Raw genomic sequence first — 26,180 nt, forward strand, 5'->3', positions numbered from 1 at the left:
TATTTGTGATTATTGATTTTTAAAGACTACTGGACCTCTTAAAAATGGTTGAGTATGAGACTGGCACATACTGAAGCTAATAGCTTTCTCTTTTTAAAGAGATAGTGTCTCTCTCTGACGACACACAGGCTGGAGTGCAGTGGCACTGTCAGAGCTCACTGCATCCTCAAACTCCTGGGCTCAAGCAATCCTCCCACCTCAGCCTTCTGGGTAGTTGGGACCACAGGTGTGTGCCACCATGCTCGGCTAATTTTTTAATTATTTCTTTTTTGTAGAGATGGAGTCTTGCTATGTTGCTCAGGCTGGTCTTGAACTCTTGGCCTCAAGCAATCCTCCTGCCTTGGCCTCCCAAAGTGTTGGGATTACAGGTGGGAGCCACCTCTTGGGGCCTAATAGTTTTCTTATATATCAGCAATAACTAATTCTAATGTAATTGGAGAAAAGAAAGAGCCCATCCACAATGCCCTTCAAATATCAGAAATCTCTAGGAATAAACCTGGCAAGAAATGTATGAGATCCCTTTGTGGAAAACTGGAACTAGCGGGATGCGGTGACTCACGCTAGTAATCCCAGCTCTTTGGGAGGCCAAGGCAGGTGGATCACCTGAGGTCAGGAGTTCCAGACAAGCCTGGCCAACATGGTGGAACCGTGTTCTCTACTAAAAATACAAAAATTAGCCGGGCGTGGTGGTTCGTGCCTGTAATCCTAGCTACTCAGGAGACTGAGGCAGGAGAATCACTTGAGCCCAGTAGGTGGAGGTTGCAGTGGGCCAAGATTGCACCATTGCACTCCAGCTTGGGCAACAAGAGTGAAACTGTCTCAAAAAAAAAGAAAACTGTGGGACTTTAGGAAAAAAAACATAGGAGACCCGAATAAACCAAAGGATGCTATGTTCTGTAATGGGAAGATTCAAAACTTTAAAAATGTTAATGCAAACTGATGTTAAAGACTAGATGCAACTGGCTTGCCTTCCCAGATATCCAAATACATGTTAAAAGCTAGGGCAATTAAAATAGTGCAGTATTGTTATAGAAATAGGAAAACTGTCAATCAAACAGCTAGAATGTGGATGAGAATTTAACATATGGTTAAAGAGCTAATTCAAGTTAGTAGCGGAAAGAATACACCATTTAATGGTGTGTGAACCATGAGATGTAGCTAGATCCATTCATTAGGCCATATAGGTCAGTAAATTATGATTGGATTAACATTCAGATCTGAAAATCAAGACAGTAAAAATACTGGAGGTAAATTTAGAAGAATTGTTTTCTAGTTTTGGAGTAGTTTAAAGTTACGTGAGACGCAAAACTCAAACTAAAAGGAAAGGAGGTATTTGACTGACTTTGGAAATAGGAGTTGAATGAGAAGCAGGGAAATTTTCAGTTCATTTTTCTTTATATATACTGTATGCACACACACACACATACATATTTTAAAGGAACTGTTCAAGCACTATATATGTAATTTTTTTTTTTTTTGAGACAGAGTCTTGCTCTGTTGCCCAGGCTGGAGTGCGGTATCGCGATCTCGGCTCACTGCAAGCTCCGCCTCCCGGGTTCACGCCATTCTCCTGCCTCAGCCTCCCGAGTAGCTGGTACTACAGGTGCCCGCTACCATGCCCGGCTAATTTTTTGTATTTTTAGTAGAGACAGGGTTTCACCGTGTTAGCCAGGATGGTCTCGATCTCCTGACCTCATGAACTGCCCGCTTTGGCCTCCCAAAGTGCTGGGATTACAGGCATGAGCCACCGCTCCTGGCCCTATACATGTAATTTTTTAAAAACAAGAGAACTTTTAAAAATGTAACAAAAACGTATACCAAAAAATGTATACTTCTTCATACCTTGAAGAAATATGTTTTACATTTTTACAGAAGACATTAATGAACCTTTAGTCCTGTGTGCCTGTGGCTGACTGCCACAATTACTACTGGAGACCGTCACTATGACAGTTATTACTGTTACTACTTGAGACCGTCACTACGACAGTTATTGTTACTACTTGAGACCGTCATTACAGGACTGAACGAAGGGACAAACGTACAAATAATTTAAAAAAAAAAAAGAGAACTGTTTTAAAGGAAGGGGAAACCGGGAAGAAGGGAGCTCCCTGCTTCTAGTGAGTGAAGGCAGCCCCCTGAGCTTCCACAGCCCTTCGCTTTCATTGGGAGAATGAGCAGGGAGGAGGCGATAAGACTGGTCAGCTGTTTGATTGATCACAAGTTCTCATTACTAATAGGCTTCAATTATGTCTAATAATAAGAAACACTTGGGCCTGGGTCGTGACTGCCCTCAGCAGTCCTGGGCGGCAGACACAGTTTATCAGTTTGCCAACATCCTGCTCTCATGAGAAACAGTTTGCTGCTTACTCACGTGGCCTCCAGTGGTATACTGAGTTGATCACAACCTCAATCTTTCGGCCTCTAAGAGCCGCAGGGGGATGGGGAGGTGCCAGCCTGCTGAGGCCTTTGGGTTCCTAGGCTGCTGGCATTTTAAAACCACCACTGCATTCCAACTCCCTTTGGATAACACCCCGAAACAGGCCAAGAAGAAATACAGGAGAAAAAATTACCTGCTGTTGAATATTTCTTTTTCAAGTGAATACTAGCTGAACATTTACTAAATGACATTGTTAGGTATCAGCAAAAGCGGGCCTGTAATAGTTGGGAGGATAGGGAAAGACTTTGAAATGGGCAGAAAAGATTACTGGATGTCCTGCAGGTTCAGTGTGCTTTGGCCTCTTTTTCAACTGTGTAAATTTTCACCGCCAAAGCCGCCTCCTTCTCCTCCTCCTGTTCCTCCTCCTCCTAGTAAGCTTACTGGAGTGAAACTTGATCATTTTCAAAAAAGGTTAACTCAAATGATTCTCGTCCAAAGAAATAGAAATAATAGAAGTGTGAAGGGGCGTGGGAGGGGGTTGAGATGTGCCCCGTTCAGGCCCGGGGCACTGGCGAGGGTGTGCCTGTGAGTGGGGGGTGGGGTTTCTTCTCCCCACAAATGAAAGAGAAATAGTAAATTCTCCTGGGGGTGGCGAATCAGGTGGGAAGGTGGAGCCAACACTCTTTGCAAACTGTCTCGGGAGCCAGGGGTTGGTAGCTGGGAAGACTGTTCGGTGGTGACCCTGGAGGAGGGAAGGGGACGGGGATCGGGGAACCGGGGCAGCCCCGGGGGAGGAATGGGAGAGGGGGGAGGACGCCAGGGCACTGGGACAGCCTCCGGGGCGGGGCGCGGTGCCGTCCGAGCCCGAGGATGAAGCCTGAGGCCGCCCGTGGAGCTGCAGGTAAGGGGAGCCGCTCTGGCCCGGCCCAGGGCCGCCCGCCTCCCTCCCCGCGCGCCGCAGCAGCTCCTCCCCGCGTCTCGGGTTTCAATGGCTCGACCTGCCTGAAAGCCCCGGGCCCCCGCGCCGCAAGTGGATCCCGTAAACAGCGCGCGGCGGCCAGGGAAGCTTTCCCCGGAGCCGGCGCCAGGGTGCCGCGAGCCGCGCACCTGTTGTTGCCCCGGGACTGAACTGCAGCGGCGGACCGGCGGGCGGGGGCCTGGACGTCGAGTGCGGGGCCGGCGGGGCTCCCGCACCCACCCTCGGGAGCGTTTAAGTCCGTCCCGGGAAGAAGGGGGAGGAAATGCTCGGGGGAGCCAGAAGAGGCGCTGCCAGCATCAACTCCACGCGCGCCCCGGCCTCGGTCACGGCTTCTCTCGGAGGTCCCCCGGGGACACCGGGCGCCGGGACTGACCTGGGCTTGCTTCCCAGGCGCGGGAGCGTGGGGAAGTCCCTGCCTTCCCAGGGTCTCCGCTGTGTTGTCTGTGAAATGGGAACCGCACAGTGGGGGAGAATTCTTTACGGCCGCTCGGGTTACTGCCAGCGCCCCTTCCGCCCCCGCCACCCTCGCTGGGCCGGGACGCCTCGGCTGTGGTCGGGGGCGCAGAGGTGGAGCGGGTCGGGGTCGCCGGAGCCCGGGCTTCGTGCCAGTTCTGGCCCTGGAGCGCGCGCGTCCCCGAGCCTGTCGCGTCCCGGGCCCCAGGGGGTGCCATGCTTGGCCCCTACCTCCAGAAAACCAGGCAGAGCGGGAGCACCTTCTGAATCTGAAAGCACGTGAAACAAAACACCCCAAAGCCCACCAGCCCCTGAAGTGCTCGGATAGGAGCAAGAGTAGCGCCCTCGGATGCCGAGAAAGTGCCTCTTTACCTCCCGCCCCTTCCCTTCTCCTTGTGGGGACTTGTGGCAGGGCCGGGTGTGAGAATGAGACCCGTTTCCCGAGGGAAGGAGGGCGCGGTGACCGGCTGTTCCGGCCCCTACACGTCCAGTCCGACCCGTTAGGCGCCCTGGCCGCAGGTGGCCCGCCCTCCCCAGCAGCAGCTCAGCCGCAGACTGGCCACTCGTCTCGGTAAGGCAACAAAAAAATCTCATAAAGGCTCCTCTGCCTTTTCTTGGAAGGCAACTTTAGCGGCGAATTACGCTCTTTTATGACTTGCTCTAAAAGCTGTGACTTAGAGTTGCTTTTCTGCTGATTTTAGGTGAGTTAAGGAGGGAAGGTAGCTATTAGCCAATTGTATGGATTAGTTACATTTTTCGTGGACGTTTTAGTTGGCCTAGAGATTGAGAAAGGGTTTTTTGTTTACTTGTGTGTTTGTTTTGAGACAGAGTCTCTGTCACCCAGGCTGGAGTGCAAAGGCGCAATCTCATCTCACTGAAACCTCCGCCCCGCCCCCACACCCTCCCGGGTTGAAGCAATTCTCCTGCCTCAGCCCCTCGAGTAGCTGCTTCTACAGGTGCCCGTCACCATGCCCGGCTAATTTTTGTATTTTTAGTCGAAACGGGGTTTCCCTTGTTGGCCAGGCTGGTTTCGAACTCCTGACCTCAAGTGATCCGCCCGCCTAGGCCTCGCAAAGTGCTGGGATTATGGGCGTGAGCCACCATGCCCGGCCGAGAAAGGTTTTTTGTCTTTCGTTTTGGAAGGGGAGATACTATTTCTTTTTTGATTGTTTTCTCTGTGCTTCTTTCTAGAAAGTTGGGTTTCACGGTTGTGGATGGCGAGTACTGTTTCCAGTTTACATGTTGGAGAACTGGGACGAGGAAAAAAAGTGATTTGCTCTTTGAATCTCATCTTCCTCATCTACAAAATGGAGGAGATTTTGCCCACTTAGGGGTTTATTGTAGAGCAGTATTACACCGAGGTGCTCCCAGAAGCTCCTCCCTGCCCCTAGGCCTGTGAGTGATTTCATGAGTCAGAGGGTTCCTTCCAAGGATTGCTTTAGAGATCTGTCTTACTCTACTCAGTCTCCTTGCCTTTTAATGGGAAAAGTCATGGTAATTTCATCTTCTGGAAAAGTATAGTTGGCTTAAAACAGTTTAAGGATTTTCCTGTATTTATTTCAACTTTTGCTGTGGCTTTGATGGTTACTGATGGCCAAGATGACACACAGCAGTTGCACATTAATCATTTCAACATGTGCTACATCCTAATGGATTGGAGTTTTACATAGCTGAACCATTGCCTGAACTTTGGTAGCCTCTTTCCAAAAAGAGCTTGAGCAAATCATGTCTACTTGGGAATCTGATTTCCTGTAGCAAGGAAGCAGGAAACTAAGAATTAGGCTTCCAGGTAAGGCTGTATCCCAGGTTCCACTGAGCTCTAGTGCTGAAACACAGCGAGAAGGCACACGATATCCCCCTGGGAGCTGTGCTCTGTCTGCATAAGGCTCCTCACTGTTGGTGTGTCTGGTTTTCAGGAGGCAGGTGTGCTGTCTGAAGAGGCTTTGGAGGTACCCCAAATAATTTGGGTCTTGACCTGCCCCAGGGCCACACACATGCATATGCTCTGTCTGTCTGTCTGTCTCTCTCTCTCTCTCTGTCTCTGGATTTCTCAGAGTGTGTGTGTTTTTAATTTCCCCGACGCTGCAGACCTTCTTAGGTTCCACCAGACCATCTGTTGCTGTCATTTCAGCTTGGAGTGCAGTGGAAAGAAAAAATAAAGACACAGCCCGATTCTGTCATGACCCTCATCCTTTACCTTGGCCTTCCAACATCTATAAGAACTTCACCTGCCTTGTGAGGATTAGATGAGACTGTGTGCATAAGAACCCACTGCCAGGCCCGTGGCAAAACTGAGAGTAGATTGTGGAGAAAGCCATTTGTTCCGACCTCCTCCCTTCTGCTTACATACAAAACCGAAGCCTTTGTGAGAATTGTGTATGTTATGATTTTCATTTAGGAAGTCAGTTAAGTGTTTGAATTTGGAAAAGTTGGGTGTTCTGACAATTTGCACTGGTAATAAAGCAGAGAGGGACCAGTGCGGTGGCTCAAGCCTGTAATCCCAGCACTTTGAGAGGCCAAAGTGGACGGATCACCTGACGTTAGGAGCTCAAGACCAGCCTGGACAACATGGCAAAATCCTGTCTCTACTAAAAATACAAAAATTAACCGGGCTTGGTGGCAGGTACCTGTAATCCCAGCTACTTGGGAGGCTGAGGCAGGAGAATCGCTTGAACCTGGGAGGCAGAGATTGCAGTGAGCCGAGATGGCACCACTGCACTCTAGCCTGGGTGACAGAGCAAGACTCTGTCTCAAAAAAACAAAAACAAAAACAAAAACAGGGCTAGTAGACTAGAAAGATACCAGGTGAGGAGGAAAATTGAGGGTGACTCAGAAACTTGGGTTTGGGGGCGGGGAACAGGGACAGTGGTGACACCCATAGAGGAACTGGCTCTCAGCGGGGGAAATGATGCAATAGAGACATAGTGATTTCAGAGTGTTTCAGGACATATACCTCCCATTGCAGATACAAAGAATTGGGTAAAAACTCCAACTCCCGAGCTTAGGGGGAATTTAAGTGCTAATTCTAGAAAAGCCGGTGCCTGCACCTGAGCTCTGAGGGACCCCCTGTTACTTAGTGGAGAGAGAGCAGAGCAGATGGAATCCCGGGAAAGGCTGTCTCATCCTTTGGAGCATGAGAGGAGAAGAGGAGCTGAGGACAGGGGCAGAAAGCTCAGAGAGTGAGAAGTGCTGAGGACCAGATTTTGAGACAAGGCCCCAAAGGAGGAGAGACCAAAAAGGAAAGAGGCCAGGGGCGGGCCTGATGCTGAGGGAGACTGAGACATGTGCAGGTTTGGAGAGGCCCAGAAAAAGGGTCAGGGAAGGGAGAGTTGGTATATCTCGGGACATTGAACAGGGTTGGGCACAGCTGCCATTTCCAAAGGGTTTGCGGGGATAAGAAAAAGGAGGAGGCTGAGCTTGAAGTGATGTTAAGCATTAGGGAAGGTGGCTTTTCCTTTGTGTTTTTGGGTGGGGGAGGCTTGAATACATTTTTAGTAAACTAACCTTTAGGAACAGTTTACTATATGCCACGTATGGTGCTAAGCCCTTTCCTACATTACCTTAAATGATTTTAACAATAAATAGTAAACGTGGATCCAAAAGTTCCCCCTTATCCAGGGGGATATGTTCCAAGACCCCTAGTGGGTGCCTGAAACCGAGGACAGGACTGAACCCTATATATACTAGGCACGAATTTCTCTTTCCTTCTTCACAGACAGCTTCATGGATAGAAATTTGTTCTTACTGCAGATCTTAGCAAGTTCAGTACAGGATTTTTTCTTTCTTTCTTTCTTTCTTTCTTTCCTTACTAAATTGAGAACTTTCACCTTTTCGCTTAAAGAAAACACTTTACTAGCTGGGCATGGTGGCTCATGCCTGTAATCCCAGCACTTTGGGAGCCCGAGGTGGGCAGATCGCTTGAGCCCAGGAGTTCGAAACCAGCCTGGGCAACATGGCGAAACCCTGTCTCTACAAAAAAATGCAAAAATTGGCCAGGTGTGGTGGCACACAGCTGTAGTCCCAGCTACTTGGGAAGCTGAGGTGGGAGAATCGCCTGAGCCCAGGGAGGTTGAGGCTGCAGTGAACTGTGATGGTGCCATGGCACTCCAGCCTGGATGACAGAGACTTTGTCTCAAAAAAAAAAAAAAAAAAAAATATATATATATATATATATATATATACACGCGTATATGAAGGAAGGAAAGAAAGCAAGCAAGCGGTCACTTCACAGCATCTCTTTGGCATTTCTGAATTGCCAGCATCCCTACTTTTACGCTTTGGGGCAGTGATTAAGTAAAATAAGAATTACTTGAACACAAGCACTGTGACGCCAGGACAGTTAATCTGATCATTGAGATGGCTCCTAACTGACTAATAGACCAGGAGCATTGAAGGCGTGGATCCGTTGGACAAAGGGATGATTCATGCCTCCGGTTGGACAGATCCGGATGCCTCGAGATTTCATCATGCTACTCAGAACAACATGCAATTAAAAACTTTCAAACTGTTCATTTCTAGAATTTTCCATTTAATATTTTCAGACTATGGTGGTCTGCAAATTATTGAAGACTTGGAAAGCAAAACTGAGGATAAGGGGGGACTACTATATTGTTATTATTCTCATTTCACTGGTGAGGAAGCTGAGGCACAGAGATGAAGGAACTTGCCTAAGGTCACCTGGATAGTAAGTGGCAGTGTGGCCATGGGGTTGGTGGCGGTTTGACTCCCAGAGAAAGGAATCTGTCATGAGGGTGAGGTTCAAAGTGGATGTTCCCTCCCCTCCAAAAAGTGGGGGTCCCCTCTAAAAAAGTGGAGGCCCAGAAAGTAAATAATTTATGATTCAGTTTCTAAGGGGACTCCTTCAGAGATGACCTCATGTAGACAAAAAATTTTTAAAAACCAGAGGCGGGTGGATCACTTGAGGCCAAGAGTTCGAGACCAGCCTGGCCAACATGGTGAAACCCCATCTCTACCAAAAAAATACAAAATATAGCCGGGCACAGTGGCTCATACCTGTAATCTCACCTACTTGGGAGGCTGAGGCATGAGAATTGCTTGAACCCGGGAAGTGGAGGTTGTAGTGAGGCAAGATTGCACCACTGCACTCCAGCCTGGGTGACAGAGTGAGACCCCATCTCAAAAAATAACAAAAAAACTCTCCCCAACCAAATAGTATTCAGCCATTTTGGATCTTCTCTAGTCCATGGTGTGTAAGTATCTCTGTAGGGGAACGTGGACCCAGCACGTCTGGGATTTCAGTTCTTGGGGAGCAGGGTCTCACTGGGGACCATGGGCAGGGGCTGGGCTGGATATTTGGACTCATGACACTGTCACAGACTATTCCCATTCCTTCATTAGTGTGAAAGGAAAGGATGAGGTGGCCTCTGAAAGTCTACCTGGCCATGGAGGTTGTCAGTTACTTCTCACCCAAGCAGATAGTACAGTCTGTGAGGGCAGTACCTGCGCTGATCCTCCAGCCCTAGTGCCCTGCCCGTACCTGGCACACAGCAGGCGCTCCGTGAGCGTGGAATGGAGGAAACATTTCCTGTTAGATGCTGCAAAGACCCTCATAGGTTCTGTGGTTGTAGGAAAGTTTGCTAGGAGGGATTTTTTTGTGATTGGGTGTATCGACGCACTGGCTTGCCACCGCCTGGCCAGGGCTCTGGGCAGCCCATCCCCTAGAATGTCTTTCCAGGGGTCCTGTTCTTCCTGGGAGGGCCAGGTCCACAGTGAGTTCCCCTGATGGCCCAACCATCTGTATTTCCATCTTCTGTTGTGATTCCTTGCCATATAGTGGCATCTACACTAGAGATGGTTCTTATCACCCCCTTTCTACACATCAGGGGCTGTAGGATATCTGTATGAAATGGGATCTCCACAGCATAAGATGGCTGGTGTCCTGACCCCCTCCACATGGGTCCTGCCATGGCCTGGCAGGACAGAGTGAATGACCAGACTTGGATAAGGTGGTGGCAGGGCAGTGGATGCTGAGTGTTGTCGTTTTGACCTTTGAAGCCCTAGTCTGGTGGCCAGCTGACTGGCCTTTGCTGGGCTCCTGACATTGGCTGGCTGCTGGTTCCTCTGATATTCAGATTTACAGCTCAGCCCTGGGAAATTCAGAGGACTGTAGAAAATGGCTGTTTTGTGGTATAGAAAGAAACTTTAGGGAAAAATTTAAATGCTTGGTCAGATGCCCGGGGGGTCACATGACTTTTAAAGTCAGGGTTGCTGGAAGGCTGGAGGAGCAGTTGCAGGTCAGTGACACCTGTTGGACCTGAAGGTCTGGGACTTTGGCACACAACAGTGGCAGTTTAGAAATGCCATGCCTTCTAGTGTGCCCACCTGTGGTTGTTGGTTTGCTTTTCCTAGGCCAGCAGTCAGCAGGCTTGGGCAGAGGTGGGGCACACAGGCTGCGTGAATCCAAAGGCCACTGTTGAAATCCAGGCATGTCCCTCCAGCCACCGCTGCTCTTCTCCCTGTCTTTCTTTCCTGTCCTATTCTCCGGTCCACTCTCTGACTTCTCACTTCAAACCCTTTGCATTCCATATCCCCAAGCAATGGCTTCATTTCCCTCCTGAGAGGAACCTGCTCAAACCAATGCCTATTAACTATCAAGGCACAGAAAACTTTCCATGCTTCTTTGCTCTTCCAAAGCGGGGCAGCCACAGAACCACCAGGAACTGCCCTGAGGCTGAGGCCTGGGAGTGCCTGGGGAGGGCAAGAGGGGAACTCCGTGTGTGTGTGTGTGTGTGTGTGTGTGTGTGTGTGTGTGTGTGTGTGTGTGTGTGTAGGGGAGGGGAGGCTCCCATGGCCCAAACCCTCATAGACCACTTGGTTTCCTTTACTTGCAGAAATTAAGATAAATGTGTTTTTTTTGGAAACCGAGTCTGTAACCACGATTGGTAAATTCCATTAACAGAGAGAAAGCTGCATTCATTTCTTCATTGCATTTTGCAATGAAGTTGATTTTGCGGAGTCTTCATTGCATAAAGCTTCTCCCAATACTGCCCCCTGTCCAGCTGTATTCTATTAGACGGGTACTTAGCAGATTGTTTTTGGTGTGTGCATGTATGTGGCAGAGTTGTATAATATTCAAACAGCGAATTATGGTTGGTTATTCATTTTGACCTTTATGTTTCCCAACAAGTGATTTGTGTGATACATGTATACTGCCCACATTTGACCTGCTGGAACATCTTGAAAAAAAATTTTTTTAAGCTATGAAGGAGGCCTTTATTTTTTCATAATATATGAATACTAAATTAAAATATTATTAAAATATTTAAAAATACTTAGGGTAAAAAAAAATCTCTCCTCCAAAAGAAAAGTCTAGTTATTTGTTGATGAATATCTACTTTTAACACTTAAACCTGGTTATTGGCAGATAAGATCATCTTCTCTTCATTTCTTGCCCTCTTTGATTTGTTTATTTATTTGATGGAGTCTTGCTCTGTCACCCAGGCTGGAGCGCAGTGGTGCGATCTTGGCTCACTGCAACATCCGCCTCCTGGGTTTAAGCGATTCTTGTGCCTCAACCTCCCAAGCAGCTGGGATTACAGGTGCCCACCATGATGCCCAGCTAATATTTGTATTTTTAGTAGGGACAGAGTTTCACCATTTTGGCCAGGCTGGTCTTGAACTCTTGACCTCAAGTGATCCTCCTGCCTTGGCCTCCCAAAATGCTGGGATTACAGGAGTGAGCCATGGTGCCCTGCCTGTTTCTTGCCTTTTAAATGGAGTTGAGATTCCCTTCACCTTTGCCCCAGTCCCATTTTTTTCTCTCTCCTTTGAAATTTAATATCTATGTTTCTATTCTTTTAGAAGCTAACTCAGAAATCTTAATATACATGTTTCACTTTATTTTGAAATCAATGATTTTTAAAGCTTTTTCTGGAAAAATATAAAGTTCTTAGAATGCTTATACTCCAATTACTCCTTCTCACATTGTGTACTATTGTTTGTAGCACCTTAGTTCTATTATGATTTTTTTAGATTAGATTAGATTAGATGCTTGTGTTCTGTATTCTCAGCATTTTAACTTAGATTTATTCACATGTTGATTTTTTTGTTGTTCCCATTTCTTCTTGACTGTCACCTCTTTTTTGTTATTGTTGTTCATTTAAATTCTTTTTTTTCTTTCTAAGATAGAGTCTTGCTCTGTCACCCAGGCTGGAGTACAGTGACGTGATCCCGGCTCACTGCAACCTCCGCCTCCAGGGTTCAAGCAATTGTCTGCCTCAGCCTCCCTAGTAGCTGGGATTACAGGCACGCACCACGATGCCTGGCTAATTTTTGTATTTTTAGTAGAGACGGGGTTTCACCATCTTGGCCAGGCTGGTCTTGAACTCCTGACCTCGTGATCCACCTGCCTCAGCCTCCCAAAGTGCTGAGATTACAGGCATGAGCCACCACACCTGACCTTAAATTCTTTTTTCTTTATTTTTGTCTGACCAAGTTAACCCAAAGAACCCGTCTTTGAGCTCTGAGATTGTTTCCTCAGCTTGGTCTTCTGCTGTTAATACTTCTGAGAGTATTATGAAATTCTTGCAGTTAGCTTTTTTTTTTTTTTTTTCTTCAGCTTAATCAGTTTAGTTTGGTTTTCTTTCTTTCTTTCCTTTCTTTCTTCCTTTCTTGACGGAGTCTTACTCTGTCGCCCAGGCTGGAAGGCAGTGGCGCGATCTCAGCTCACTGCAACCTCCACCTCCTGGGTTCAAGCGATTCTCTCGCTTCAGCCCCTGGAGTAGCTGGGACTACAGGCACCCGCCACCACGCCTGGCTAATTTTTTGTATTTTTAGTAGAGACGGGGTTTCATCGTGTTAGCCAGGATGGTCTCTATCTCCTGACCTCATGATCTGCTTACCTCGGCCTCCCAAAGTGCTGGGATCACAGGCATGAGCCACTGCGCCCCCCCACTCCCCTCCCCTCCCCTTCCCTTCCCCTCCTTTCCTTTTTCTTTCTTTTCTTTTCTAGTGTGAGTCCTAGGACCAAAGATCACATGTTGTCATGACTCCTGGAACTGCAAAACTTGGAGAGGCACCGGGAGCCCAGGTGGGGGCACACCAGGGAGGTACAGGCACCTGCCCAGGAAGAAGGCCTCTCACTGCTCTCTGAAGCCTGGGCCAGCCAGGAGGGGAACCTGTGACCCACCCATAGTTCCATTACCAGGCTACAGCTCCTGGGCTATCCTCCTGTGACTGCTCTGCTCTCTGCCCTCCCTGGAGGTTGGTGCTGAAAGAGGAGGCCAGAGGCCTGGGTACTGATCTCCCTCACTCATGCACACGCCCTCAGCAGAGAGAGTGGGGCCGATAGGGACGATGATGTCCTCTGGATGCCGCCTTCCTGGATTGTTCATTTGGAACTTCTCTTCCATTTCTAGTTTCCCTGTGATGCTCATTTTAACCAGATGGCACTTGCTTAGCAGTTTGGAGGAGAAGACCTGTTCCCCTGCAGGTGTGGGCCTTTGGGATCGTTACCCTCTCCAGATCTGGCAGCTCCATCAGGTGGTGGCTCTTTCTCCAAACGTCCTTGGCGCCTTTAGTGCCCCCCCTTCACTGTACCTGTGCCCTCTGGTGAGCCGGAGTTTTCTGCATCTGTGGTGACCATATTTCTGAACCCAGATGAATCATGGGTATGAGAATTCTCGGGGTGTTCAAGGGAACAAATATTTTATTTATTTATTTATTTATTTATTTATCGCAATAGGGTTGTACTCGGTCTGAACTCACCTAGGAGTTCAGTGGCATGATCATGGCTCAGTGCAGCCTTGACCCCTGGGCTCAAGCTATCCTCCCACCTCAGCCTCCCTAGTAGCTGGGACTATAGGCACGTGCCACTATACCCAGCTAAATTTCTGTACCTTTTTTTTTTTTTTTTTAGAGATGGGGTTTCACCACATTGCCCAGGCTGGTCTCAAACACCTGGGCACAAACGATCTGCCTGCCTTGGCCTCCCAGAGTGCTGGGACTGCAGTGGGAGCGGATCTTTGAAATTGTGGCTGCCCTGAGAAGCCAGGGGCACATGGCAGTTGTACCTCTGCTAGGGCATCCTGGGAGCTTTCCAGCGATGGGACTTCCCTTTTGGGTATGGTCAGACTAGTTGCATGCCTTTTTATTTTACTTGTTACCTAGGTTTCTCCCTCATGAAATTCACTTATTTCAGTTTCCAAAAAGTACTTTGTAGATAATGATGGGAGCTTCTTACATTGATGGCCCAGAAACGCTGGAAGATGTAGGTTAACCAGATGGCCCAGGCACAAAAGCCGTATCCACACATTCTAAACAGGGAGAGTGCTGAGAGCCCACACTTTGCTTTGTTTCTGGGAAAAAATATTGCCTCTTTCCCCTAAGAAACTGATCTGACTTTTCATTGTGACCGTCAATGTTCATCTACCCTAAGGATACTCAACTCTATTTCATGTTGTGTAAATGAAGCCTAAGGGTTGGTGAGAGGTTCTGGCTTCCCCTAAAATACTCACTCACTGGTTGTGAACTCTTTTGTGAGAGTTGGATTCTGAAAATGAATGTGTGGCTCTTGAATACTGGGATCAACACCAGCTATGTTGGCAGCAGAACTTGGGGGGTTTCAGGGAAAGAGACCTGGGGCAACAAAGGGAGGGTAGATGGGCAGAGTGGGGGTGAGTGGGGCGGAGCTGGAATGGGGAAGGCCAAGGTAAAGATGGACCAAGAGCTGAGACTAGCTAAGGAGCCCTGGTCTGCATGGCTGGGGCAAGGCTGGCTCAATCTCAGCTCACTGCAACTTCCATCTCCTGGGTTCAAGCAATTCTCCTGCCTCATCCTCCTCAGTAGCTAGAAAATCTTCTGGTTCAAGACAACCTTCCTTTTTTTCTCCTCCTTTTCTTCTCCCCTGTATCCCCAGTCCTCTTCCCATAGCCCTCTATTATTGAGTATTTAATATGAGCCAGGTGTCCTTCTAAGCATTTTATGTCTATCAACTCCTCTGTTTCTCACAGCCCAGTGAAGGAAGTACTCTTATTATCTGTTTTACAGATGACGAGACTAAAGCACACTTGGCACATGCCCTTATTTCTGTTTTGTTTTGTTTTGTTTTGTTTTGTTTCTCTTTCCTCCATCTCGTGGATGCAAAAATATAAACTGACTCAAGAGATTGATTATTTAGAAAGTAATGCCTTATACCCAGGATTTAGTCAGTGGCTCTTCAGGTTGCCATGTAGAAAGCAGCTTTGCTGGCTGCCACTTTTGATCAAGGGCTAAACTCTGAGGGTGACATGCTGCTAAGGAGCTGAACGGAGCCTGGGTCCTTGTAGCAGAGGCTGGTCTCTAGTCCTGTCTGTTCTTCTTCTTGGGCACACAGCTAGGCTACATTCCCCAGCCTTCCTTGGAGCTTAGAATAATTCCTAGCCAATAGCATTTGAGTAGAATTGAGTGGGCCACCTCCAAATGTGGCCCATTACAAGTCACATTTTCTGCTTTGTGCTCGTCCCTCATCATCTGGCCAAGTACAGAGGATTCTGAGGATGTAGGTAATAGCAGAGCCACAAGTTAAAGGCATCTGTGTCCCTGATTCCGTGAACACATATCTTTAAGTGGTTTATTTAACAAATACTTACAAGAGCCTACGATGGGCTAGACCTGCGTGGAGGAAAGATGCCCACTGTGGAGGAACACTTATATTGGACTTTTTCTTTTTCTTTTTTTTTTTTTTTTTTGAGACAGGGTCCCACTCTGTCACCCAGGCTGGAGTGCAGTGGCATGGTTACGACTCACTGCAGTCTCAACCTCCCAGGCTCAACTGATCCTCCCACCTCAGCCTCCCGAGTAACTTGGACCACAGGTGCACACCACCACACCCAGCTAGTTTTGGTATTTTTTGTACAGATGGGGTTTCTCCACGTTCCTCAGGCTAGTCTTAAACTCCTGGGCTCAAGCGATCTGCCCATGTTGGCCTCCCGAAGTGCTGCGATTATAGGTGTGAGCCACCATGCCCAGCTCTGCATTGGACTTTTCTTTGTTTGTTTTGTTTTGTTTTGTTTTTGAGACAGAGTCTCCCTCTGTTGCCCAGGGTGGAGTGCAGTGGTGCGATCTAGGCTCACTGCAAGCTTCGCCTCCTGGGTTCAAGCGATTCTCTCACCTCTGCCTCCCAAGTAGTTGGGACTATAGGCACACACCACCACGCCTGGCTAATTTTTGTATTTTTAGTAGTGACGGGGTTTCACCATGTTGGCCAGGCTGGTCTCAAACTTCTGACCTCAAGTGATCTGCCTGCCTCAGCCTCCCAAAGTGCTGGGATTACAGGTGTGAGCCACCACGCCCAGCCCCCATATTGGACTCTTGAATAACCAGAAGGAACCATCTTCATTGGGTTAAGTTGTTGACATTTGCAGATTTGTCACTGTAGCCAGCATTGATTTAAACTAAAATAATCCTCAAGACCATTGTGGAACAGATTGGCCACACTAACCCTGAACAGGCTGCCTAGGGACTTCTATATGAGACAGAAACAAACCATCATGCTTCTTGCTTTCTGTCTGTTATTTCCATGACTTCTGTAATTCTTATTTGCTACTTGGGGTTTTCTGCCATGCACAGATCAAGCTAATCCTAAAAGAGAAAGTGACAAGTGCCTTGGTCCTCTTGGTGCTTCCCTCCCTTGCTTTTTGCCCGTGTTTTGATCCGGTGTGCAACTAACTGGGACCCTGGGGTTTCCCACAAATGTAGCTTTGCCAGTTTTAACCCTCAGAGGCTCCAAAATGCCACTTACTCCAAGAATGCCTTTTGGTGCCTCCAGCCCAGGTTACTTCAGGTAATAATCCTTCTGCCTGGAAAGGTTGGGCACCCTGATATGCAAAAATCTGCATTAATTTCACAGATGACTCAATTAGCAGGTGATGACTTACAGGCAGTGTTCATTACAGTGGCCTTTCTAGTTGTGATCTTCCCAGTTGACATTTTTAAAATTTGATCTCTACAATTTCCAAAAACACTACTTGACACCTGTGGATTTTAAAATGAAATAACCTCAGATATGAAATAACCTTTCCTCAATCCATTCATTGTAGTTGGAAGCTGGTCTTACTAATGGCAGGGCGACCATAACACTTGGTTATGAATCAGGGTATTGCCTCCAACCAAGCCTTAACAATCTCATCCTCCCTTTAGGCTTCCATGATTAGACCTCAACTCGTGAGAACTCTTGCCTTGCTCATAAGTGGGAGTAAATGCTCATAGCTCTAGAAATCTCCCAGGAACCAGACATCACGGAAGCTAGAAAGGCTAAGGGAGTCCAATCTTCCTCTAAATTGGCCAACAGTGGAGTGGTGGAAACAGAACAAGCTGCAAACCAGACAGACCCAAGCTTGAATCTCACCTCTGCTAAGCTACCAGGTATGTGAGTTTTTCCAAGTTATATCACTCCCCCTGATACTCAGGCGCCTGGTTTGAAAGATGAAGCCTCTTCCTATCTTACAAGGATGAAGCATATGGAATGGAAAGCCCTCTGTCAATGTGGTTATCTTTGGAAGTGACTGCAGCTCTCTCGCTTCATTCTCGCACACCTCTGGAGCCCTTGATCTCAGTTAGAATCCCAGCCCTGACACTTAATGAGGTGTGTAACTTGCCCAAATAATCTAACTTCTTTGTACTGTTTCCTCATCTTTAAAAAGAGGACAATAATAGCACGACCCACACAGCACTGTTGCAAGGATTTAGTGAGTTAAAGTGTGCGTAGTACATACAGCAGAGTGTGTAGAAGTATCCAGTGAACGATTATTTCATATGAAGAGACTATCTGGTTGATCTCGTCAAGGACAGAAAGCTCCTTGGGGCTTGAAACCTTGCCTGTATACAAGTTACAAACTTACTTTTGCTGTTAAACCCAGTCCTTAGGATGCTCAGTCAAATCCTGTGGACTTACTGGCTGGTCTGCTGACGTGGAAGCAAGGTGGGGTGTGACCCATCTCCGGGTGAGTAAACTTCTGGGCACCTGCACAGTGTCTGGGCCTCGGGTACCACCTCTAAATGGATGGAACCCTGTGTCTGTGCCCATAGCATTGGTCTGGTGTGTCATCAGAAAGGAATTTTGCTGTCAGATGATCACACATCCTCCCATTGTCTATTTTAGTTTAGTTTAGTTTAGTTTTTTAAGACAGGGTCTCGCTCTGTCACCCGGGCTGGAGTGCAATGGCATGATCATGGCTCACGGCAACCTTGGCGTCCCAGGCTCAAGCGATTCTCCCACTTTTGTCTCCTAAGTAGCTGGAACTATAGGCATGCACCACCATGCCTGGCTCATTGAAACATTTTTTGTAGAGAAGGGGTTTACCAGTGTTGCCCAGGCTGGTCTTGAACTCCTGGGCTTAAGCAATCCTCCTGCTTTGGCCTCCCAAATTGTTGGGATTACAGGCGTGAGCCACTGCACCTGGTCCCCCAGAGGCTAAAGGATGGTGCAGGTTCTGTTTTTAAATGTACCTGTTGAGTATATATTAGCTCAAACAGGGTTTACCTGAGATGTGCATCTGGGGTCCACCCTCTTTGGCACTGTCCCTCAGTTTCCTCCTCCAACATTCTCCCAATCTCTCTCTGTTAACCCCAACAACCTGCCACCCCTCCCTAACAAAGGATTCCCAGCTCAAGCCCAGTTGGATCAAGTTTTTCTTCTGCAGAAATTGTGGGGAGGTGGCTTCAGAGGCCCACAAGCAGAACCCCACCCAGACACATAAACCTTTCTTTGGCTGGTACCAACTCCTCTATTGCAGGCTGTGATCCAAGTAGGTTATACAAGTCTCTACCTCTTCTAGCTGAAGCCAGCCTCCCAGGAAAAGGATGAGAGGGGAAAGCCATCCTGCCTGGTGTGTGGATAATACCACCACCAGAGTCTCCTGTAATTTCGACTCGATGACATGCAGCCGCGTGACCTAAGGCACGTATCTCCATTCACAGGGTGTGGTCAGTACTCCGTGAATATCAGGTGTTCTGTCTGCCCCATTTCCTGTCTTCCTGGAGCCTGCCCTTACCCAGTGAGTCCCTGGAGAGAACATTCTGGCATCTGGCTGTGAGCTGTCACAGACATGGGTTTCTTTCGGTTCCCAGAATGATGGGATGCCAGCCGCTGGCTGCCCCCAAGAAGCTTGGGAGCAGGACAGGCTTGGCTGTCCCAGAGGAAGAGCCTGGCATTGGGCCAGGAGGCTCAGGAGGGAAGATGAGCTCGTTCTGTCTAGCTCGGTGTCTCCCATATGCAGACCAGGTCATCACAGGGACCTGCCTCCGCATTTGCATCCTCCACGGCATATTTTCCCAGCACATGCAGCATCGGGAACTTGAACGTCCCTCTGCTTTTCCTTGGTGAGACCCACCAGCCCCACATTAGGAAGGAGCCTGAACATTTGACAGAGCTTTCCTGTCACCTGTGAGCGATGTGCATGCTGCTTCCAAAGAAAGAGACATCCCCCTACTGTTTTCTCACAGTGGGATGATTCAACTTTTTCTTTCTCACAATCCCAGATAATCATATCTTCCCAGGTTTTGTCATCTTCGAGGACTACTTGATATCTAGTTATAAGTCAAATAAAACCCGATTTAACTGATAACTAACCAGCCATCACGTATCCCTAAAGATAAACCTGGTTTATCCTTTTTATACCCTCTGGCAGAGCAAAGGAACAAGGAGTTCGGGGGGGAAAAAAAAAAAGCACTAGAAACAGCACTGACACGTCATTAAATACAAATATGACCAGCCTTGATTACAAGTGTTGTCATCCTCTTTTAACAGGCACCTACCCCGAACTTTCATTAACCCCTGGTAGATGAATAGCAGCTTGTCTAAGCGAGGTGCAGGGATTTTGTCAAAGCCTGCCTTAGTGTAAAAGGCAGGGCCACCTACCATGAACTTCTCTGTGTGACTTCATTCTTTAGCAGTGCTCAAGTGTAAATAAACTTGTTTACCAGGATCAGAATGGCCATGTTAATGAAGTCTTATTTGTGTCACCACAATGACAAGTAATTTGTGCACAGTTGGACTCAGAGAGTGGACAAAACCAGAGAAATTGTATTTCTGTTCTGAAGTTTCCATACGGATGCCTTAGGCCAAAGTCAGTACAGCCAATATTTGCCTATTTCTTTTGATCGTGTGTCCATGCTGGAGAAAAAGCTTGTTACTGTGCCCAGTGTGGTAAACGAAATTATATGTATGCAATGAGAAGAAAAATGAAATAAGAAGCATTGATGAATGTACCCACGGGTGTAACCTTGGTGGCCAGTGTGTGGTTTTTATGAAATGAATGCATGAATACGAGGACCCTAATTATTGCTTTCAACTGACAAAGTATGGTGAATATATAGAGAACGTTGCTGTACAACACTGGCTGTGTCTCAAAGCAGCTTTAGAAATAAATATAGAAATCCTTGTGTACATGGTATTGCATAGAAAGTCATTAAGAAAAAAGCAAGACAATTTGTTAAGACCTTGTTAAGTGGAGCCGGGGGATGATTAATTTTGTTTGTTTGTTTTTGTTGTTCCCTGGTAGAGATCAACAAACTACAGACTATGGGCCAAATCTGACCCACCACTGCTTTTGTAAATAAAACTTTATTGGAAAAAAGCCACATTTGTGTATGTGTTGTCTGTGGCTGCTTTTGTGCTATCAAGACAGAGTTGAGTAGTCACGACAGAGACGATATGGATCCCCAAGACCTAAATTATTTTATTTATTTATTTATTTATTTATTTAGTATTTATTTATTTATTTTTTTGAGACAGAGTCTCACTCTTGTCACCCAAGCTGGAGTGCAGTGGCATGATCTCGGCCCACTGCAACCTCCGCCTCCCAGATTCAAGAGATTCTCCTGCCTCAGCCTCCCGAGGAGCTGGGATTACAGGCTCCCGACATCACGCCCAACTAATTTTTGTATTTTTCTAGTAGAGATGGCTTGTCACCATGTTGGCCAGGCAGGTCTCGAACTCCGGACCTCAGGTGATCCACCTGCCTCAGCCTCGCAAAGTGCTGGGATTGCAGGCGTGAGCTACCACGCCCGGCCCAAGACATAAATTATTTACTATTTGGCCTTTTACGGAAAAAGTTCACCAGCGCCTGTTCTTTTGGAAATAGTTATTTCAGAGAAGGTTCGCTCATGTGGAGTTAGTGTGGTGATGGCCAGATGGAATAGAGAAAGAAAAAGTCACAAGATTATGGGAACGAAGGCACAGTATTAGAGCATGTGCAGAGGAAATTGAGGCCTTCAATTAGGAGGTAGGCTCCAAAGTGAACAGCGAGAAGAGAGGGCTACGTGGGTTGTGATTCCATTATCTAATAAGCAGTCTATGTGGGGTAAAAGTCTAAATGGAAATGCTCAGGTACAAAGGGAAATTACCATGTAGGTTTTCATAGAGGTATTAAACATTTTATCAGCTCATGGGATCTCTGACTCACAAATAAATCATGTCGAAGTCAGAACTACAGTAGAGCAAAACATTTCTTTGGAAGCTCAACCGTGGAAGGGAAGGGTCCTGACTTCCTCTTGCAGTTGGGTTCTCTGACTTTTAAAGCTTTGTCTGAAGGCCATCACCCACATTTGCACTGTTGCTGCAAACCGAGAGAAAAGAAGCATGGAGAATTTTTCTCCTGCCACAGGGATCTATTGCTCAACAGAGTTTATGACATTAGGCCTGTGCCTACCTGTTTAATAATTCTGAGTCTGGGTTCAGTAGCCCAGTGGGTTATAAGGAAGGTACTGGCTGTGGATTTTACTGGAGATGGGGATCTTTCAATCCCAAAGGTAGGGCTGTGAGATTGCTCTGAGTAGACACTAAATTATTAGACTATTAATACAATAATAGCTCATTAGCCCAGATAGCCCAATGTCTGGGCCTTTTTTTTTTTTTTTTTGAGACGGAGTTTTGCTCTTGTCGCCCAGACTATAGTGCAGTGGCACAATCTTGACTCATTGCACCTCCCGGGTTCAAGCGATTCTCCTGCCTCAGCCTCCCAAGCAGCTGGGATTATAGGCGACTGCCACCACGCCCAGCTAGTTTTCTGTATTTTTAGTTGAGATGGGGTTTTGCCATGTTGGGCAGGGTGGTCTCGAACTCCTGACCTCAGGTGATCTGCCCGCCTCAGCCTCCCAAAGTGCTGGGATTACAGGCGTGAGCCACCGCACCTGACCTGTCTCATCCCTTTTAGTCATGCAAAAGGTGACTTCTAGTTCAAAAAGTCCTAGCAGAACTTTTCTTGCTGTCTTTTCTTTCTGCTGTCTTGCTGAGAATAAGGCCTGTGTACACAGCCAGGCAGTGTGGCTCCAGAGTCTATGCTTTAAAAACTTTTTTTTAGTGGACCTCAGGTTCATAGAATTAGATTAATTACAATCTTCTCATGCATGGGCTCTCTTTTACTTAGTGAAGTTACAAATCATTTAATATATACACACACACATACACACACATAATCTTAGTTTAGGCTCCCACAGAAGCAGACTCAGACAGGGATTTGAGTGCAGATGGTTTACTTGGGAGGTGAAGGGAAATCAGCAAGAAAGGGGGGAAGTGAGACACTAAAAAGAAGGCAGCAAATACAGAGTACCTTCCTCAGGAGCAGCCACAGGGGGCAACCAGAACTTAGTCCTGTTGGCAAACTCTGGGAAACACCTGCTTCAGAATTGCCCAGTGCAGCCCAGGGGCAAGGGAGCTGGGGTATTTATACACCAACCCCAGTCTCTTGCTGGTTGACAGATTCTGGGGAATGAAGGGAAAACCTTCATGGACAAAGATACAGATCCCAGTAGTTCGGGATCATCTGGGGTACATGAAAAAGTGGAATCCAAAGTACTCTTTCTTTCTTTTTTTTTTCGAGACAGAGTTTTGCTCTTGTTGCCCAGGCTGGAGTGCAATGGCATGATCTTGGCTCACCACAACCTCCGCCTCCCGGGTTCAAGCGATTCTCCTGCCTCAGCTTCCCAAGTAGCTGGGATTACAGGCATGCACCACTACGCCTGGCTAATTTTGTATTTTTAGTAGAGATGGGGTTTCTCCACATTCATCAGGCTTGAACTCCCAACCTCAGGTGATCTGCCCGCCTCGGCCTCCCAAAGTACTGGGATTACAGGCGTGATCCACCGTGCCTACCCCAGCCCTATTTCTTGATCTTTTTAATTAAATCATTGCCACCCCTAAGTAGCTTTTTTTTTTTTTTTGAGATGGAGTCTCACTCTGTCACCCAGGCTGGAGTTCAGTGGCACTATCTCAGCTCACTGCAACATCTGCCTCCTGGGTTAAAGCGATTCTCCTGCTTCAGCCTCCCAGGTAGCTGGGATTACAGGCACTATCTACTAAATTCTTTTGTACATTCATTTCATCCTCTATCAGCCCTGGGAGGTCTACATTATTTATTAGCTTCACTTTACACAGAAGGAATTAGCGCTTAAGAGGTCATATGATCACTCCCCCAAAATCTCACAGAGACTTAATTCTGGGCCCAAGTCATTCATCTTTTCATGAATCAAGTAGCAACTGAGTATTAGTAGGTGCCAGGCAGGGTGCTGGTGCCTGTGAATTAAGTGAAGAACAGAACAGACTGGACTTTGCTCTCAAGGAGTTTAGAATCTACTGGAGAGACAGACATTAAAAGAACAATTGTAATGCTTTTTGTTGTTGTTGTTGTTTTCTCTTGAGACGGAGTCTTACTCTGTTGCCCAGGCTGGAGTGCAGAGGCATGATCTTGGCTCACTGCAACCTCCACCTCCCAGATTTTAGGCGATTCTCCTTCCTCAGCCTCCTGAGAAGCTGGGACTACAGCCACACACTATCACGCCTGACTAATTTTTTTATTTTTAGTAGGGACAGGGTTTCACCACGTTGGCCAGGCTGGTCTTGAACTCCTGACCTCAGGTGATCCACCTGCCTCAGCCTCCGAAAGTGATAGGATTACAGGCATGAGCCACCGCACCCAGCCCCTAAGTAGCTTTTTTGAACATTTTCTTTCTAATTGCTTCTCCACTCCCCATGAAATTTTAGTACCACAGATATACTGTAGATCTGTTTATGTACTGTGTCCCTTTGGAGGGATCCAAACCATTAAAATATGCAAATTTTTTTGTCCCCACCATCCCACCCCTGGATCAATTTTTTTTTACCCATTAGCAGTGTTGCCCCTGTTGAGGAGGTATGGCCCTAGTGCCATGGGCAGGACAGTACCTGATGCATGTGTACAGCAGGCCCCAAACCACCCTGCCCTTATCTCTCTATACCTGTTATTTGGGGCAACTCATTGATGCTGGAGTGGTGAATCCACAGGAACAGAAAGAAAAACACACTGCATCAGTTCATTCTTCTAGTCTATGGAGTCTTGGGAGTAGGAGAGGAGAGAGGTGGGGCAGATGGAAACAAATGGTTATCTTTGATCATCTATCACAGCAGAAATGAAGCTGTGGTTTTCATTATTTTCATGGATTCCTATGCAGTTCTGATTTCCACAAAAGGAGCCCCAGCATAAAGCAATGAGGCCCCGCTTGGTATTTCGCTGCTGTTGAAATCAGATGCTAGAGAGGATGTGAACATCCCTCTCTGCGCCTGAGTCCCACCACAATCTCGCACCAATGTCAAGCTAGCTTCTCATGTTCCCGAGTTGAAAACAGATGGTGGCTGACACCTTTCTCAAGAATCCTGGAAACCCACCAGTCTACCCACTGAGGCACGAAAAAAAAAAAAAAGGGATCCAAAAATGTGGTGTAGAAAGAAAAATGACTGAAGTAGGATGAGCCCAAGAGAAGCCTGTCCTGCTCAGTGTGATGGAGCAGTGTTCTCTAAGCGTTCTCACAAGCCAGAAATTTGGGAGCAGGGGCAGGTGCCTTGCAACCCCTTACGTGAGATGTTGCTGCAGCCAGGAGTCTAGGACCAAACAGCATTCCGACCCAGCCTGGGCACTGGGAAACTCTTTCACCCAAAGACTCTGGAGATGAGTTAGAGCAATGCATTCCAAATTTTTATGCTTGCCTTAAAGCAACAGAATTTCTTCCAGGTTCTAAATGGAAGCTTAAGTTGTGAAAACTAGATCATAGAAAAAGTGAAGAGAAGAAAAGGAAAATCAATGCAATATGGCACACCTATATTTTCCTCGAGAAAGCAAAGCACACCACAAACCCATGTCCACTCTTAAGCACTGAAGATCAAGCAAGGAAATTTTCCAGGCTTGTTAGGATAAGCAAAAAAGTCTTGTTTCCTTGTTAGGATAATAAAAAAATCTAAGCAAAGAATGTCTTTGAGGGGAAAGGAAAATCTCAGCTTTAATCATGAAGTAACCCCTTGGTAAGATGTATATGCCTGCCTTTATGCTTAATGATTTCAGATTTTTTTAAATAAATACGGCAATAAGTGTAGCATATAATCCAGAACCTATGCCAAATTCCTTCCCTTTTTTACTTAACTTGAGACATAATAGCTATATTACATTTGTCCTGTAACAAACTCATCTTTCAGCCTCAGTAAGAATTTTGTGGCTGACCACCTAAAAATTACTAGACATGAAACAACTGTAGCAGAGTTGCTCTAATTTTTTTTTCTTTTTAGACACAGACTCGCTCTGTCACCAGGCTGGAGTGCAATGGCGCCATCTCGGCTCACTGCAACCTCCAACTCCCTGGTTCAAACAGCTCTCCTTCCTCAGCCTCCTGAGTAGCTGGAAATACAGGCACATGCCACCATGCCCAGCTAATTTTTGTATTTTTAGTAGAGATGAGGTTTCATCACGTTGGCCAGGATGGTCTCGAACTCCGGACTTCAGGTGATCCACCCGCCTTGGCCTCCCAAAGTGCTGGGGTTACAGGCATGAGCCACTGAGCCCAACCCAAAGAAAGGAAGTTTAAATGAGCTGACCAAGACCTCCTGAAGTCAAGGAAAGAGCTGGGATCAGGAATTACTAAACATTTCTGACAGCATATCTGTTTACTGGAGCAGGTTTTAATAGAATCATAGGATCCCTCAGTTAACAGAACCCAATTTCAGAAAGGGACGTGTGAGATGATCTTTTTGGATTTGGAAGAAAATATTACATTTTTTGTTTTGATTTTAAGCAAAATATGAAGAAGAAATTCATTTTTACTACTGTCTAATATGTAGATAATGTCATTGCTCTCCTTTGGTCAAACATCTCTGGTGTGTAAGGTACCAGGAATGCTGGGGAAGGAGAGGGAGGTCTCATCATAATACATTGCTATCTGAGTGTATGAAATAAAGCAGCTTCACAAATTATAGTATTTAGTTTAAGTCCACTAACTCTAACAAAATGGACAAGTGGAATCTTTGGTGTACAAGTGATGAACTACGTTACTCAGAGTAACTCTCTGCTGAAAACATATAGAAATGCTGGACACAATGTATTTTTTAAACTTTTCTTAAAATATCAAGGAATT

General features: G+C 46.8%; 1 protein-coding gene across 1 annotated transcript in view; it reads right to left on the reverse strand.

The window, feature by feature from the left end:
- Positions 1–26,180, reverse strand: part of PGPEP1L (pyroglutamyl-peptidase I like) — a 136,298-nt gene that overhangs the window by 43,383 nt on the left and 66,735 nt on the right. The gene's annotated exons all lie outside the window — the stretch shown is intronic.

The sequence above is a fragment of the Pongo pygmaeus genome, chromosome 16, assembly GCF_028885625.2.
Source record: "Pongo pygmaeus isolate AG05252 chromosome 16, NHGRI_mPonPyg2-v2.0_pri, whole genome shotgun sequence".
Taxonomy (NCBI): Eukaryota; Metazoa; Chordata; class Mammalia; order Primates; family Hominidae; genus Pongo; species Pongo pygmaeus.